The sequence below is a fragment of the Chrysochloris asiatica genome, unplaced genomic scaffold (assembly GCF_000296735.1).
Source record: "Chrysochloris asiatica unplaced genomic scaffold, ChrAsi1.0 scaffold00225, whole genome shotgun sequence".
Lineage (NCBI taxonomy): Eukaryota > Metazoa > Chordata > Mammalia > Afrosoricida > Chrysochloridae > Chrysochloris > Chrysochloris asiatica.
The window spans coordinates 338907-346250 of record NW_006408743.1 but is presented as its reverse complement, the minus strand read 5'-3'; the positions used below and the strand labels follow the sequence as shown (position 1 = coordinate 346250).

Genomic DNA, 7344 nt, shown 5'->3' with positions numbered 1-7344 from the left:
TAACCTCTATGTCTGTGGTTATAATCCTCCTTGTTATGCTAATGAGGCAGGATTATTGTTGTTATTGTTTGGTGCCTTCAAGTTGGTTCCAACTAATAGTGACCCTATGCACAACAGATCAAAGCACTGCCTGGTGTTGAGCCATCTTCACAGTTATTGATATATTTCAGTCCATTGTTGCTATCCTACTGCTGGGGGTCTTCCTCCTTTATATTGCCCCTCTACTTATCACAGTATAACTTGTCTCTCTTGATAACATGTCCAGAGTACAAGAGATAAAGTCTCACCATCCTCCCTTCTAAGATGCATTCTGGTTATACTTCTTCCAAGAGAGATTTGTTTGTTCTTCTTGCAGTCCATAGTTGATTCAACATTCTTCTCCATTTCCATAACTCAAATGCATAGATTATTTTACAATCTTCCTTATTCAATGTCTAGCTTTCATATGCATATGAGGTGATTGAAAATATCATGGCTTGGGTCAAGCACATCTTAGTCCTCAAACTGACAGCTTTGCTATTTAACACTTAAAGAGATCTTCTGCAGTAGATTTGCCCACTGCCATTTGATTTCTTTTCTTTTCTTTTTTTCTTCAATTTGAGAGCATTTATTAGCTTACCAGATTACAAAAATAATCATGGTAGACACCTTAGTTAATCCTTCTACTAAACCTGTTGATCTGGTACCCCCTGTTGCCAACATCTTCATCTCTATAAAATGGAAGGCCTTCTTCTTCATTCCAATGTGTGAAGAAGAGAATTTTAAGGGCCACAGGAAGTTATTTGTCTCTTCAAAATGTTTCCTAACAGTGTAGATCTCATGACTCAGGTCCTCCATGCAGATGATGCCATATTTACTGAGAGATCATGCAATTAATGTGTTATATGTGAGAGCAATTCACTTATTGATTTTACCATAACCACATTTGTAGATCAGTTCATTCACTGACTTCAGGTTTGGGTATTCCCATGCAATATATGGTTCCACAATCCTCAGCATGTTAATTGAAACCTTGCTGAGCTTACCAAAGGTGCCATTGAAGATCTGGAGAAAGTGAAGAAGCTGCAATACCTTTTGAAATTTAGATCTCACACCTTTGAAACCTTGGATTCTGATAGCAAATACTAGCTTGGATTCTTTGGGTACAGAGAAGTTGCAAGGTTTTCTTGGATCCTTGTCATTCAAATCTCAGTTCTGTACATCTGCCTATTATCCTTGTGACAGTATTTGGCTTTTTTCATAGATAAGCTTCCTCTTTGCTTTTTGAAGCATCTTTGGGGCAAAATTCTTTCTCAGGAGCTTGATGTTTAGTTCTGTGAAATTTTTTCACTTTTTCTTAAGGGTCTCTGGCACAGGAGGAATTTTTCTTTTCTTTGAAACCCTCCATGGTTCCCATTGGTTAAAAATAATTTTTTTAAAAAAGGCTGTCATTTGATTGCTGCTTACATTAATGTTGAAAGTATAAACAAACAAAATAAAGTCTTTGACAATTTCAATTTCCTCTAGCAAGCAAGGTTATGTCATCTGTATATCAAAGGTTGTTCATCCTGATGCCATGTTCGTCACATAATTCAGCTTCTTGGATTATTTGCTCAATATATAGACTGAATAAGTATGGTGTAAGGATATAATCCTGGCATACATCTTACCTGATTTTAAACCATTCAGCATTCCCTTGTTCTGGTCTAACAACTGCCTCTTGGTCTATATTCAGGTTCCTCATAAGAACAATTAAGTGTTTTGGAATACTTATTCTTTGCTATGTTATCAATAGTTTGGTATGATTTTGAATGATTTTGAATTTTCAGTTAAGCACAAATAAGCATGTTTCTGGTATTCTCAGATTTCACCAAGATCCATCTGATATCAGCAATGAGATTCCTAGTTCCAAATTCCTCTTCTGAATCCAGTTTTAATTTTTGGCAGCTCCCTGTTGATATACTACTACAGCCATTTTTCAATTATAATCTTCAACAAAACCTTACTTGCATATATTACTAATAATATTGTTGGATTATTTCAGCATTTTGTTAGCACAACTATAAATATCTTTCAATCAGTAGGTCAGGTAGCTGTCTTCCAAATTTCTTGGCATAGTCAAATGAGTGCCTCCAATGCTACCTACAGTGTTGGTTGAAACATTTCAATTTTTATTCCATCAATTCCCGGAGCCTTGTTTTCCATGAGTGCCTTCAGGGCACCTTGGACTTCTTCCTTCAATACTACCAGTTCTGGATCATATGCAAATTTTTAAAATGGTTTGATGGTACAGAATATGCAGAGGGCCCCAGTAAAGTTTCCTCGGTGGAAGAAAAATCAGGAAAAACAATTTTCTGGGACAGTCCCAGAGCTCTAAATTTAATATAAAGTAGGGGAAAATAGTTTTGGGGGTCTATTAGTGGAGCAATCTAAAAGGGCAATAGTAAAGAAAGTGACCCTTTCATCGGGATGGTTGCCAAGGGGCCACAGCTTTTGTGGAGGACAGAGGGCAGGGCCACAATGAGCCTGCTACAGTGTGGAAACCACCCAGTGACTTGTGGAAAAAGAGATGTGAAGGTTTTTTGTTTGTTTGTTTGTTTTTCTTCTGCTCTTGTGCTCTCCCCTGTCACACCCTGTCTACCCAGCCCAGGTGTATTCAAGTGGGTGGGAGCACAGCCCCAGAGAGGGTCCAGCATTGTGCCCACATGGAACAATTTGCACTGTCATCCTGAGTTGCACAGAGGAAGGATTTTTCCATGGCACAAAAAGGAAGTAGTCAGAAGTCCCATCTGACTTTGGGATTAATCCCTGAAGCTGGCCCTCCTACTTGGAAGCCACAACCTGTGAGCCTGAAGACAAATCTTTCTATATTGCTAAGCTAGAAGAGCAAGCAGAAAAAAGAATACAAAAAATCTGAAGAAAGTCTAAGCATCATGTGAGATAATGTGAAAAGAAATAATCTGAGAGTTATCAGAGTCCTGGAACAGGTGGGATCTCAGAAGACCAGAGGAGGTAGTTGAAGAGCTACTGGAAGAAAATTACTCTAACATCCTGAAAAGCAAAAAAATAAGTATTAAAGGAGCTCAACGAACCCCATGAGGATAAACCCTAAAAGAAAATCTCCAAGATGTATCATAATCAAGCTCTCTAAAATCAAAGACAAGGAGAGAATCCTGAAAACATCTAGGGAAAAGAGAAGTGTTACTTACACAGGCAAGCAAATCAAATTAACCTCTGATCTCTCCACAGAAATCATGCAGATAAGAAGGAAATGAGAAGACATACATAAAACCTTGAATGAAAAACAACTGCCAACCGAGAATCATCTACCCAGCAAAGCTGTCAATCAAACAGGACAGTGCCATCAAAACATTCCAAGATAAACAGAAGCTAAGAGAGTTTGTCAAAGCCAATTCAACACTTCAAAACATCCTAAAGGGAGTTATTTGGACTAAATGCTTGAAAATTGATTAATTCTTTTTAGTACAGTGACTCTATGTATTCCTTCAACCTTCTTTCTATGCTTCCTACATCATTTAATATTTTTCCCATATAATATTGAAAGTCAAGGCTTACATTTTTTCTTCAGTTCTTTCAGTTTTAGAAATCCTGTGTTCTTCCCTATTGGTTTTCAAACTTCAGGTCTTTGCACATTTCATTATAAGACTTTATTTTATCCTCTCAAACTACCCTTTGAAATTTTTTATTTAGCTGTATCATTTCCTCATTTCTTCCACTCACTGTGGTGGTGGTTTTGTTCTGTGGAGTTGGTTCTGACTCATAGCAACCCTGTATGGGATTTCCAAGGCTGTTAATCTTTATGGGAGCAGAAAGCCTCATATTTCTCCCGCAGAACAGCTGGTAGTTTTGAACTGCTGATCTTAAGGTTCACAGCCCAATTTGTAACCACTACACTACCAGAGCTCCTTTCCAGTCACTGTAGTATACAGTAAACCTGAGTCAATCTCTTTTGAGATATAAGAGATTAAACAAACAAAAGAAATAAGTGAGATTGAGGAAAGAAATGTCAAGCCACATGAAGATCACCCAAGAGCAGACATTCAAAGAGAAAACATATTCTAACAGAGACATACAGCCTTCCCCTAAAGATGGAATCCTGAATTCTGATTTCTAGCATTCTGAATTGTCAGAAAATACATTTCTAATTGACAAAGTCACCCATTCCTGATACTTCTTTTATAGCAAAACTAGATAACTAAGACAGAAAGGTAACACTGGTTTGAATAAACCTGTGGTTCTCATTCAATTTGCACTATTGCATTATTCTATGGGCAAAATATTGAATGATGCAGAAATCATCAAAACAATATGGAAGATTTGGCCGGGCTGGGCCAGAGCAGCCCAAGATGGCCAACTTTGAGGATTGGGTGTTGGATGAGGAGAAGGTATGCATAGCTGCTAAATTCAATACTCATTCACCTCCAGGAGAATTTAATGACTACTACTTAATAATGACAATCTTCTCAGGGAAGGGGCAGCACATGCATTTGCCCAGTATAACATGGATCAGTTCACACCTGTGAAGATAGAAGGATATGAAGATCAGGTCTTAATTACAGAGCACAGTGACCAGGGTAATAGCAGATTTTTAGATCCAAGAAACAAACTTTCCTTTAAATTTGATCATTTATGGAAAGAAGCAAGTAACCCCCAACCAGAGGAAGCAGATAAAGTCTTGGAAAGAATCCTGTGACAGTTCTCTAAAGGCCTATGTGAAAGATCATTATTCCAACGACTTCTGCACTGGTTATGCTAAAACTATAGATGGTCAACTGACTGTTATTACGTGTATTGAAAGCCAGCAGTTTCAACCCTGAAAATTTCTGTAATGGTTGTTGGAGATCAGAGTGGAAGTTAACCATCACACCACCTATGGCCCAACTGGTTGGCATGCTGAAGATTCAGGTTCACTATTACAAAGATGGCAATGTTCAGTTGGTTAGTCATAAAGATGTACAGGATTCAGTACCTGTTTCAAATGAAGTCCAAACTGCCAAAGAGTTTATTAAAATCATAGAACATGCAGAAAATGAGTATCAGACAGCAATTAATGAAAACTATCAAATAATGTCAGACACCACTTTCAAAGCCTCGTGTCAGCAGCTTCCAGTCACTCGCACCAAAATTGACTGGAACAAGATTCTCAGCTACAAAATTGGCAAAGAAATGCAGAATGCTTAAAGGCTGAATGTAAGATTCTTCAGTACATTGGGGGCAGAGAGGTAGAGATTCAACAAGTGGTCATGTGATAAATAAGTGGTTTATAAACAAGAGTGATATTTTACCAGGGGTTTCAGAGTAAATAGGTTTTCTAGCCTCATGGAATACTGTTGAATTCCATAACACTGAATTCGTTTATGTTTTCTATTTTGTAATATTCTTTTGTCACGATATCTGCTTTTCTTTTTTCTTTTTTTTGACTTATGAATTCTGCCACATTTAATGTTGGGGAGAGAGAAAGAGGTTTAGTGGTCATTTTGCTGTTTAGAACATTTTCTTAGGCATGTTTGACCTGTTACTGATATACACGGTTAATACATGTTTAGTACTTTTTAACCCCATACTTCAGAGAACTTTTGGCACTTTGGTGGTTTTACTGATAGACCCAACAGCTGAAAGGCTATGCTGAAAAACGACAGTGAAATGGATGGCACATCCATTCTTCTCCCTCCAACTGCTTGATCATCACGTAACAGCATCTAATAAACATAGACTTCAAAACTTTGGATTGGGACTTTTCTCATCCATTTTGTGGGACAAAGGAAGTTTTCTGGAAATTCCAGTATAGCCAGCTACTCTGAGGAAGTTGTTTTAAATCCAAAGACTTGAACCGCATTCCCTACACATGAATGTGTTTGCTGTTTTTAATTTCCATTCTCTCGTTATCTCTGTTCCATCCAGTATCACTGTAGTTATAAAAGCATCTGCATTTTCAGAAGAGTTACTCATTTATGTTTGTTTGTTTTTAATATTCAAGAACTGCTGGCATACTGTGGATGTAGTAGAGTATATATAATACTTGAAAAATGCAGATGTTGAAGGAATGAGTATATTGTCTTTTAATGCTTTGTGGCAGGATTGTAGCATAAGCAAATGAATCAAACAACTATGTAAATCACAGATAAAAACTAAAAATGAACCAAAGTGAGAAGAATAATTTCTAGGCAGTAAGTATCTTCCTATTGCAACCTGTTATTTAAGGGAATACTAGCGATTTATTCTAAATAGGATGTAAAACTTGTTCCAAATTTTTCTTCAGTCCTGCCTGCCAAGATTTCAAATGTAATTGTGATATAGCAACCCTTCCTGGGTATATTGGCAGGTATGTGTGTTTGATCTCCGAATACACAGGTGACATAGCTATGATATGACAGCTGGTAATGGTGGATTCATTTACAATGTTTACACTTCTATGACCAGGCCTTAAGGGGAAGGTCTGTTTTTTAAAAACTAAGTAGTGTCTTCCTACTTATCTCCAAACACATGTCAAAAAGGAAGGGTGTTTATGCTTCAGCTTTGTTTTTTGCTCAGTAATATAGTCAGGCAAGGAGCTCTGGTAGCGTAGTGGTTACGAATCGGGCTGCAAATCTCAATGTCAGCAGTTCGAAACTACTAGCTGTTCCGCGGGAGAAAGATGAGGCTTTCTGCTCCCATAAAGATTTACAGCCTCGGAAACCCCGTATAGGGTCACTATGAGTCAGAACCGACTCCACGGCACATAACCACCAATATAGTCAGGCAAGAGTGTTTCCAAGTGATCCCTCGAGCTGTGTAAGCATTTTTATCGCAAATAAAATATATTTGGATTATTTGTAAAAAAAAAAAATGGAAGAAAAAAAGAAGACAACGATGGAAGGAATACACAGAGTCACTGTCCCAAAAAGAAATGGTCAATGTTAATACGTTGACAATATGTCAGCATATTATCAAGAGTCAATGATACTGATGGAAGAAGTCCAAGGTGTACTGAAGGCATTGGCAAAGAACAGGTATCTGGGAAATGATGGAATAAAAATTGAAATATTTCAAAAACTGAAGCAGTACTGGAGACACTCACTCATCTATGCCAAGAAATTTGGAACACAACTACCTGGTCAGTTGACTGGAAGAGATCCACATTTGTTCACATTCCAAAGAAAGGTGCCCCAATGGAATGCTGAAATCATCAGAAAATATCATTAATATCACATGCAAGTAAAATTCTGATAAAGATCATTTTTTAAAAGGCTGAAGCAGTATACTGCAGGGAGCAAACAGAGGTTCAAGCTGGATTCAGAAGTGTGCGTGGAATGAGGGATATCATTGCTGCTGTCAGATGGACCTTAGCTAAAAGCTCAGAAAACC

General features: G+C 37.7%; 2 pseudogenes; one reads left to right on the top strand and one right to left on the bottom strand.

The window, feature by feature from the left end:
• Positions 1-649: 649 nt before the first annotated feature.
• On the bottom strand, positions 650-2444 carry LOC102838039 (annotated as a pseudogene).
• A 1902-nt stretch (positions 2445-4346) lies between these two features.
• LOC102837663 lies at positions 4347-5181 on the top strand (annotated as a pseudogene).
• Positions 5182-7344: the final 2163 nt, after the last annotated feature.